We start from the raw sequence: 11424 nt of genomic DNA, 5'->3' as shown, positions 1-11424 counted from the left end.
AGCGCTTGTCCCGCCAATCTTCTTCGTGTTTTTTGCGATTGCAATTTTTAGGATACCTCATGTGCTTTCCTTTACCTACCTATCTGTCCTTTCATTTGTCCTGGTCTAACAGTTTTGATGCGATAACATCAAGTGGCCCGCTGAGAGAAAAGGCCGGCGTCTGTAGCAGCGAAACGGCACCTAAATTCTCATTGGCTGTGACGTCACGTCACGTGCACGCCTCGACGGAGCAGAGCGGGCGGAAGGGAACACTTCCTGCCGCGCTAGTGTTGCGTCAGGGGAGAGGGCATCGTAGCGACGTGACGTCACCCTCGATCTCGGAAGCGTGTGTTATCTGCCCATTCCTTGTTCTCGCAACCTCTCGCCTGCGTTCCAACTTTGCCTTGATAATCGCAATAAAAATTTTCTCTATAAAAAGTAGAAATTCGAATGAAAAAACGTTGGCTGCAGGGAGCTTGCTTCGAGCCTACTACTCCAAGTTCAGAAACCGAGGGTCTAAACCACTGGGCTAAACCTGGCCAAGCGTCTCAACGCGCTTGCTAGCTCACGAGGTGTTCATTACTCGAAGGGCCCCTCAGCGGCGTTCCAGTGGACATTAATGCTTTCGCATTCACAACTCATAAGAAGTGGTGTCCTCGCATTTTTGCTCTTACGTGATGTAAAAGACCCTTTTCTACGCACACTGTACCAGCGTCGTCTGTTGCGACGCCGTTTCTCGAACCTCGACCGGGCGTTATTATTGGGTAGCGTGGCGTTGTCGGCAGTCTGCAGGGCGTCCGGTAGACCATGGCGACCAGGCAGGGACGAGACGATATTGACACGTGTACTTGTCTTTATCGGGCGACACGTTTTGCTGCCTAACAAATGTTATCGCACAGCGCGGGACGCGCCTGCATGTATCCGAAGTTTCTGGAAAGTTATCGATGCTTCTAGCCGCTGTCTGTTGTCGCCGAACCTTGTGTTATCTGATTTCATCGCTTGACACGAATGGTGTAGAACTTTGTAGAAGGCATGCGGGTCCCAACGATTAGTCTGGAACATTCGATGACTGCTGTATAAAAACCGACGCGCTTGACCCGCTGATCAGATTTTCGACGATCGCCGAGAGTGTTCGCCGCTATCGTTGTGCTATAAGTGTAGCCTGTTTTGTGGGCACAGGTTCGCCCAATAAAAGTTAGTTTTGTCGTTCATAGTATTGCTGCTGTGTTATTCAACGTCACCACCACGTGACATCTGGTGGAGGTGCTTTACGTTCATGTACCGGGCGCCCCCGACAAGCCGTAATTCAAGCCCGGACCGCAAAGACAACACCAGCGCCGTCCCGGAACATCGAGCAAGCCGCCGTCTTCAACAGCTGCCCCCGGAGCACGGACTTCTACCTGAGACCAAGAAGATTGTGTCCAAGGCAACTCCAATGGCAGCCCCAGCGTCCCCCATCGTGCTGCAGGAGCCCAGGGAACCACCGACGTTCCGCGGTTCCACATTTGAGGACCCGGAAAGCTGGCTGGAAACGTATGAAAGGGTCGCTACGTTTAACAGCTGGGCAAGCGACGACAAGCTGCGACATGTTTATTTCGCATTGGAGGACGCCGCCAGGACGTGGTTCGAGAATCGAGAAGCCACCTTGACGACGTGGGACCTGTTCCGAAGCGGCTTTCTGCAAACATTTACAAGCGTCGTACGAAAAGAGCGAGCCCAAGCTCTACTGGAGACCAGAGCGCAGCTGCCGAATGAGACGATCGCGACCTTCACTGAGGAAATGAACCGTCTGTTCCGCCACGCCGACCCGGAAATGTCCGAGGAGAAGAAAGTCCGCCTGCTCATGCGTGGTGTAAAGGAGGAACTTTTCGGCGCAATGATACGAAGCCCACCGACGACCGTAGAAGAGTTCCTTCGAGAGGCCACCAGCATTGAGAAGACACTCGAAATGCGGAACCGGCAATTCAATCGCCGCACGAGCTCGACAGACTACGCCGGAGTTCAGTCACTGGCCACCGACGACCTGCGCGAGACCATCAGGGCAGTCGTACGAGAGGAGCTTCAAAGGATCTTCCCTTCATCGCAACCTCAAGTGGCCACAGTCGCCGAAATTGTCAAATAAGAAGTTAAGCGATCGCTTGGAATTCCCGAGTTACAACCACAATCATCGCAGCCCCAGCCAGAAGCGATGACCTACGCCGCCGTCGCCCGCCGTCAAGGTCCCCTCCACGACCGCGCCAGGGCCCTGCAACGCCGCAATTCCGTCGACCACCACCGCCGCCGCCGCCAGCACGCCAACCCGTCGCCCAGCGCAGCTACCCGAGGAAGACAGACATTTGGCGAGCCCCCGACCATCGCCCGCTCTGCTATCACTGCGGAGAAGCCGGCCATGTGTATCGCCGATGCCCATACCGCGACTTGGGACTGAGAGGGTTCGCCGTCAACGCGCCGCGTCCACAGCTTCGAGAGCGCCCACGTGACATCGCCGACTACCTCGCCGCTACTCAATGGAGCCCTCGACGACCGTCCCGTTCGCCGTCACCAGGCCGCTACCTGTCGCGGCAGCGCCGACCATACACCGGCCCAGCCCGGGGCCGCTCTGCGAGCCCATATCCGGAAAACTAAAAGCAGCAACCGATGGAGGTGCGGTTGCTGTTCGTCGAACTGACGAAGATCCTCCGCCGCCGATGAAGACGACGAAGAAACCATCTCGACGACCTAATGACGACACGCCGCCGTCCCGAAGAAGTCAGGAAGCCAAGACTACACCGACGAAAGACGACTTGACGACGCGACGTTCCAGCTTCAGTTCAACACGACGCAGCCGTGATCCGACGCCAAGACCCAACTGCAACGCCAGACAAAGCACCACCGACCTCGACGTGCTTCTCGACGGCCACGCAGTCACTGCCCTAGTCGACGCAGGGGCCGATTACTCCGTAATGAGTGGACACATCGCCGCCCAGTTGAAGAAGGTTAAGACTGCATGGGAGGGTCCCCAAATTCGGACCGCTGGAGGACACCTCATTACGCCGACTGGAAGCTGCGCGGCAAGAATTACCGTTCATGACCGGACTTACCCTGCCACCTTCGTTATCCTCCAACAGTGTTCGCGAGACGTCATTCTCGGCATGGACTTCCTGAACCAACACGGCGCAATCATCGACCTGAAGTCGAAGTCCATAACGCTGTCGGAAGATCGAGCGATACCGCCGGAGAGCTCTAGTAGTCACCATGCCTTGAGTGTGCTCAAAAGTCAAGTCAGCATCCCGCCTCGCTCCAGCATTGTCATTTCCGTAGGCACCAAAACGCCTGCCGACGTAGAAGGCGTCATCGAGGGTGACCAACGTCTACTGCTAGACCGTGAAATTTGCGTCGCAAGAGGGATCGCTCGACTGTATGGAGGGAAAACTGAAGTGTTGCTGACAAACTTCAGCCAGGAGTTCAAGCACATCAACAAGGGCACGACGATCGCGTAAATCGAGGAAATTCTGGAAACCAGTAATGCGTTTGTCCTCTCGGATTCCGCCGCATCTACCCCGACGACCATGGTTCCCGAACCAGACTACGACATTAATCCAAGTCTTCCCGTGATTAAGCAACAGCAGCTCAGAAGTCTGCTCCAACGATACAAAGGCTGCTTTTCAACGTCATCGAGGATTTGACAAACACCAGTCGCCAAGCATCGCATAATAACCGAGGAGTGCGCTCGACCACTCCGCCAGAGCCCTTACCGAGTTTCGCCGCGAGAACGTGAAGCTATAAGACAACAAGTCGACGAAATGCTGCGCGACGACATCGTCCAGCCGTCGAAAAGCCCGTGGGCATCCCCTGTTGTCTTGGTGAAGAAAAAGGACGGCACCTTACGTTTCTGCGTCGATTATCGTCGACTAAACAAAATCACAAAGAAGGATGTATACCCCCTACCACGGATAGACGACGCATTGGATCGGTTCTGCAACGCAAAATACTTCTCGTCGATGGATCTCAAGTCTGGCTACTGGCAAATAGAAGTCGACGAGAGAGATCGCGAAAAGACCGCCTTCATCACGCCAGACGGCCTGTACGAGTTCAAGGTCATGCCATTCGGACTCTGCTCGGCGCCTGCAACATTCCAGCGCGTCATGGACACGGTGTTAGCAGGATAGAATGGGCAGACCTGTCTTGTTTACTTGGATGACGTCGTCGTCTTCGCCGAAAATTTCGACGATCACCTTAGGCGGCTTGCGACAGTACTAGAGGCCATCAAGTCATCAGGGCTCACTCTGAAGCCAGAAAAGTGCCGCTTCGCTTACGATGAGCTTCTGTTCCTAGGCCACGTCATCAGCAAGTCTGGAGTTCGCCCCGACCCGCAGAAGACAGCTGACATCGCAAAGTTCCCGCAGCCCATCGACAAGAAGGCAGTGCGTAGATTTCTTGGCATGTGTGCCTACTACAGGCGATTTGTCAAGGACTTTTCACGTATCGCTGAGCCGCTGACACAGTTAACTAAATGTGACGTCGAGTTCAAGTGGGAAACGCCGCAGGCCGACGCATTTCAAGAACTCAAACGCCGCATGCAGTCGCCGCCCGTACTTGCGCACTTCGACGAGCACGCCGATACCGAAATCCACACTGACGCCAGTAGCCGAGGCCTCGGTGCCGTGCTAGTCCAGAGAAAAGATGGTCATGAACACGTGATAGCTTACGCCAGCCGGTCGTTGTCAAAAGCGGAAGGCAATTATTCTACAACCAAAAAGGAATGCCTCGCCATCGTTTGGGCTACAGCGAAATTTCGCCCGTACCTATATGGCAGGCCATTCAAAGTCGTCAGCGACCATCACGCTTTGTGTTGGCTAGCGAATTTAAAGGATCCTTCAGGACGGCTGGCACGGTGGAGCCTAAGACTGCAAGAATATGATATCACTGTAACCTATAAGTAACCTATAAGTAACCTATAAACACTCTGATGCCGATTGCCTATCACGCGCCCCCATTGACTCGCCGCCGCAAGATGACGAAGATGACGACGCCTTCCTTGGCGCTTTAAGCAGAAGACTTCGCTGAACAGCAGCGAGCAGACCCGGAGTTGAAAAACCTCATCGAGTATTTGGAAGGGCACACCGACGTTGTTCCTAGGACATTTAAGCGAGGATTATCTTCGTTCTCGCTTCAAAACAACCTACTCGTAAAGAAGAACTTCTCACCAGTGCGCGCCAACTACCTTCTTGTTGTCCCGTCAGGACTGCGTCCAGAACTATTGCACGCCCTACATGACGATCTGACCGCTGGACACCTCGGATTTTCCCGGACACTATCGAGGATACAGGAAAGGTATTGTTGGCCGCGCCTGACCGCCGACGTCGCCCGTTATGTCAGAACATGCCGAGACTGTCAGCGACGCAAGACACCACCTTCAAGACCAGCCGGATTACTACAGCCAATCGAGCCTCCTTGCCGACCATTCCAGCAGATCGGGATGGACTTGTTGGGACCCTCTCCGACGTCAACAACCGGAAATAAGTGGATCGTCGTGGCGACGGACTACCTCACCCGCTTCGCTAAAACTAAAGCACTGCCGAAAGGTAGCGCCGCCGAAGTGGCGAAATTCTTTGTCGAAAACATCCTGCTGCGACATGGCGCCCCAGAAGTCCTCATCACCGACAGAGGAACGGCCTTTACAGCGGAGCTCACCCAGGCCATTCTGCAATACAGTCACACAAGGCACAGGAGGACAACGGCCTACCACCCACAGAGGAATGGTCTTACGGAGCGGCTGAATAAGACCCTCGCCGACAGGCTAGCAATGTACGTCGATGTCGAACACAAGACCTGGGATGCCGTCCTGCCGTACGTAACATTCGCTTACAACACGGTGGTGCAAGAAACAACACAGATCACGCCGTTGAAGTTGGTTTACGGCAGGAACCCGATGACGACGCTCGACGCCATGCTGCCGCACGTCACTGGCGAGGACAATCTTGACGTCGCTAGCTATCTCCAGCGCGCCGAAGAAGCCCGCCAGCTCGCCCGCCTGCGGATCAAGAACCAGCAGAGGACCGACAGCCGACACTACAACCTCCGACGACGCTTCGTCGAGTAGCAGCTCGGCGACCGTGTTTGGGTATGGACCCCGATACGCCGACGAGGACTGAGTGAGAAACTATTGTGACGCTATTTCGGACCCTACAAGGTCATCCGACGTATTGGCGCACTGGACTACGAGGTCGTGTCAGATGGCATTTCGCATTCACAGCGGCGTCGCGCACGACCTGAAGTGGTCCACGTGGTGCGTCTTAAACCGTTTTACGGACGCTAACGAACTTTCCTTATTTTGTCTTTTTTTCTTTGCTACGAGTGCTTATTTATTACATTCGTTTGTTTGCGGCATCGGGTCGATGCTTTTTAAGAGGGGGGTATTGACACGTGTACTTGTCTTTATCGGGCGACACGCTTTGCCGCCTAACAAATGTTATCGCACAGCGCAGGACGCGCCTGCATGTATCCGAAGTTTCTGGAAAGTTATCGATGCTTCTAGCCGCTGTCTGTTGTCGCCGAACCTTGTGTTATCTGATGTCGTCGCTTGACACGAATGGTGTAGAACTTTGTAGAAGGATGCGGGTCACAACGATTAGTCTGGAACATTCAATGACTGCTGTATAAAAACCGACGCGCTTGACCCGCTGATCAGATTTTCGACGATCGCCGAGCGTGTTCGCCGCTATCGTTGTGCTATAAATGTAGCCTGTTTTGTGGGCACAGGTTCGCCCAATAAAAGTTAGTTTTGTCGTTCACAGTATTGCTGCTGTGTTATTCAACGTCACCACCACGTGACAATATCTAGTGCGAAACCTGCGCTGTTTATTCAAAGGTTGGTGAAGGATAAGAAGAAGAGAATGCATGAATTGAAAAACTACATTGCGGGCCCCCTTAAATAGGCCCACTAAAATCGTAGGTGGGATCTTGCTCACGTCAACGTCACGTGACATGGATTGAGTCCCCGTCGTTGCTTTGCGGCTGCTCCTTTTCTCCTGGGCGATGTTGCACGTGCTTGCCTCCTCTGTCGGCAACCCGCGGAGTCTGGTCGGGGATGGGCGGCTGATCCTTTCTCCAAAGTTGGACAGTTTGCGGAAAGTTCTTCCCTTGGTCGCACAGTTTACGGAAAGGGTCCTCCCCTAGAGTCACACAGTTTGTGAAAAGGGTTCTCCTCCAGAATCGCACACGCACAAAGGGGCTGTTACGTTTCGCCTACAACGCGCGGTAATGCCGGCGCGGATGCAACGGACGCCGGGGCTTTGTTCAAAGCGGCGGATATTTTGGCCCGTCCGACGCCGCCGCAACGCCTACCCGCCAAGCGTGTCCAGGCGTGTTTCAGTGCCACGTGTCTTCGTGTGTGTGTGTGTGTGTGTGCCCACGCTTGTCAAAGCGCGGCATCAGGGGAGCGGAGCTCCCCAAGTGAAGGTTGGCGATGCGTCACTCGCAGGTCTCTCGGCTCGACAGTTCGCGCCGTCGTGGGGTCATGCTCCGCCGTCCCGTGACCTTCATCCCGTGACCTTCTCTTTTGGACCGCGACGCCGAGGGTATAAGAGCAGCTGCCCCCGGACGCCAGGAGAGAGGCTCCGATTTGTACTGTTGAGTTACGTGCTCTCCCGTCTCTCCACTTCGGTCGACCTGACCGGCCGCTCTTTTGCTATGTTAGAATAAACAAGTTGTTCTGTTACCAGTCTTCTCATGCTTTGCCGGGACCTTCGGATGCTTCCAGTGCCCCAGGCCGCCAGGCCAACGCTACCCTTGGGGCTTGCGACCCATTGGCAATAACGGGCGTCAGCACCGAGACCCCATCAACTCGCGCCAGCGGTACGATTCCAACATCTGGTTGCCAGCGGTGAGATCGCGACAACGGAGGCCAGCAGCGAAGAGATGCGGTTGACTGTATGCTGAGCAGCACAACGACCATCCGGGAGCAGTGCAACGAGCCCTGTGTGATGACTGGTTGCCTGCAGCGGAACGACTGCGCTGAAGTCTTGGCTGCGAGGTTTGGTGAGTGCGGGACTTTCTTCTTCTGAGTTTTGCCAGGCTTTTGTTAGTGTCAGAAACAGAGCTGGTAATTGTGGTTGTCGTTGCTACCGGGTTAGTTTGCGGCAAGACAATAGTAGGCAGTAGAGAAAGCAGCATTCAGAGCAGCCATGGATTTGAAGTCGTTGCGCAAACCGATATTACTGGAGCTTGCAAAAGAGTTGGGTCTGGATGTCTCAGACAAACTCAGAAAACCAGAACTGCTAAGGGCTATTCTTGAGTTAGAAGCTGAGGATGACGAGCTGTCGGATTGCCTTGAGACCATTGAGGAGCGGGCAAAAAGACATGAGCGCGAACTTATAGAACAGAAAGAAAAAGAAGAGCGTGAACACGCTTTGGAAATGAAGCGTCTCGAGTTAGAGATGGAACGCGCTCGTAATGGAAGTCAGGCACACGGTGCAGGAGAACGAGTATTGTTCAAAATGACTGACCTGATGCGGCCGTTTAAGCTTGGAGAGGACATTGGTTTGTTCCTGGTTAACTTTGAGCGAACGTGCCAGAAGCAGGGGTTCTCTCGGGAAACGTGGCCACAGCGCTTGCTCACTTTGCTACCCGGCGAGGCGGCCGACGTAGTCGCTCGCTTGGAGAGAGAGGAGGCAGAGGATTTCGACAAAGTGAAATCGAGTCTGCTAAAAAAGTACCGGCTGTCAGCGGAGGCGTTCCGTCGGAAGTTTCGGGAAAATGAGAAAGGCAGAAGTGAGTCATATACAGAGTTTGCCTACAGGCTTATGTCAAACATGCAGGAGTGGCTCAAAGAAGAGAAAGCGTTTGGTGACCACGAGAAAGTTCTGCAGTGTTTCGGGCTAGAACAGTTTTATAGTCGGTTACCTGAGAACGTGCGGTACTGGGTCTTGGATAGGCCAGACGTTAGTACGGTGGCTAGAGCCGCTGAGTTAGCCGAGGAGTTTGTGACGCGTCGGGCTCGCGGAGCTAAGGACGGTCAAAAGGGTGAATTTGGCTCTAAGTTTGAGAGGCCGAAGTTCACGCCCATGAGAAAGCGGTTCGAGACGAGGCAAGCGCGCGTGTGTTATACGTGCCAGAAGCCGGGTCACTTTTCGGCGCAGTGTCCGACCGAACGTGAGGAGACGGCGGCAGCCGAAGCCGAACGCGGAAAGCCGTTCGAGATGAGGCAAGTGCGCGTGTGTTATACGTGCCAGAAGCCGGGACACTTTTCGGCGCAGTGCCCAGAAACAAAACCAAAAGTCGTGTTTTTTTCATTAGGCAGCACTGACGAGAACATGAAGCTTCTCGAGCCTTACATGCGAGACCTCCTCGTGAACGGGAAAGAGTGCCGAGTGCTTCGCGATACCGCAGCTACGATGGATGTCGTTCACCCCTCTTACGTAGAACCCGATATGTTCACGGGCGAGTGCGCATGGATCAAGCAAGCAGTGGAAGCTCATAGCGTGTGTCTGCCGGTAGCAAAAGTGCTTATTGAAGGACCTTTCGGAGCACTTGAGACGGAGGCCGCAGTGTCATCTATGCTGCCCCCCCAGTACCCGTACCTATTTTCGAACAGGTCCGATCACCTCCTGCGCGAGAAGGGGCTTTTGTTTGGTGAGGCTAGCGTTCAGGCCTTAACCAGATCGAAGGTTCGGGAGCTCGCTGCAAAGGCGGTAGTTGCGGGGCCGACGTTGTTGAACGATGAGAAAGGGTCAGAGGCGCAGCAAGCTAGTATTCAGAGCACGCCCGAACGGGATAAAATTGAGCCTGTAGCGTTAAAGGCACCAGATACTAGAGAGGAAATTCCCGATGCGGGAAAGTTAGAAGAGCTTCCGGTCGAGCTTCCGGGACTAGGCTCAGTGACGAACAGGAAAGACACCGATCAAGTCATTAGTGACTTAATAAGTAAAGCATCGCTGTCGCCTGAGCAGAAAACAGAACTACACCAGCTCTTACAAGAGTTTCAAGGTCTGTTCTCTGAGAGGCCTGGTAGGACTTCTGTCCTTACTCATGACATAGAACTTACCTCCCCAGAGCCAGTACGATCCAAGGCGTACCGGGTGTCACCCCGCCAGAGCGAGATTATGGAGGCTGAGGTAAAGAAAATGCTACAGCTCGGTGTTATTGAAGCGGGTGAGAGTGATTATACCTCCCCTTTGATTTTAGTTGAGGTACCGGGCAAGGAACCTCGTCCTTGCGTCGACTACCGCAGGCTTAATTCCATCACTAAGGATCAAATTTATCCGATCCCTAACATCGAGGAGCGCCTTGAGAGAGTGAGTAGCGCTCAGTTTATTTCCACCCTAGATCTTGTCAGGGGTTATTGGCAGGTTCCACTTACAGAAGAGGCTAGTAGGTATGCGGCGTTCATTTCACCAATGGGGACATTCCGTCCTAAAGTTTTGAGTTTTGGTTTGAAGAACGCGCCATACTGCTTTTCAAGCCTCATGGATAAAGTGTTGCGGGGACAGCAAGAATTCGCTTTACCGTATCTAGACGACGTAGCGATATTCTCCGCATCCTGGCCTGAGCATATGGCCCACTTGCGGGCAGTGCTAACCCGCCTGCGCGATGCGGGCTTGACAGTCAAGGCTCCCAAGTGCCAGTTAGCACAGGCCGAGGTTGTCTACCTCGGACACGTGATTGGTCGGGGTCGACGCCGCCCCTCTGAAATAAAGGTGGCCGCTGTGCGAGACTTCCCGCAACCGCGTACGAAGACCGATATTCGGTCGTTCTTAGGTGTCGCCGGCTGCTATCAGAGGTACATCCCCAGGTACTCTGATATCGCGGCTCCCTTGACGGATGCTCTAAGAAAGACAGAGCCGCAAACAGTCGTCTGGGATGAGACGAAGGAAAGAGCTTTTAGCGCCCTAAAGAGCGCCCTAACAAGCCAGCCTGTGCTACGATCGCCCGACTACACAAAAGGGTTCGTTGTTCAGTGTGATGCTAGTGAGCGAGGCATGGGCGTTGTACTGTGCCAACGGGAAAATGGAGAAGTAGAACACCCCGTCCTGTATGCTAGTCGTAAGCTGACGAGTCGTGAGCAGGCGTATAGCGCCACCGAGAAAGAGTGTGCGTGTATCGTGTGGGCCGTTCAGAAATTGTCATGTTACCTAGCTGGCTCGAGGTTTATCATTGAAACGGATCACTGCCCTCTCCAATGGCTGCAGACCATCTCTCCCAAAAATGGCCGCCTCCTGCGCTGGAGCCTCGCTTTGCAACAATATTCCTTTGAGGTGCGTTACAAAAAGGGGAGTCTCAACGGTAACGCCGATGGCTTAAGTCGAAGCCCCTAACGTGGGAATCAGCCTCAAAATTGCTTGTTACTGATGTTTTTCTTCCTGAGGCAGGATTTTTAACCTATTGCTTTTGTGTAGTGTTTCAAAGTGATGATGTGCTTTTTAGTGCAATTTTTCCGATTTGTGGACGCGTTCTGAGTGCTGCTAA

This window comes from Dermacentor andersoni, chromosome 2 (genome assembly GCF_023375885.2).
Source record: "Dermacentor andersoni chromosome 2, qqDerAnde1_hic_scaffold, whole genome shotgun sequence".
Lineage (NCBI taxonomy): Eukaryota > Metazoa > Arthropoda > Arachnida > Ixodida > Ixodidae > Dermacentor > Dermacentor andersoni.
Note: the sequence above shows the minus strand (reverse complement) of the source record.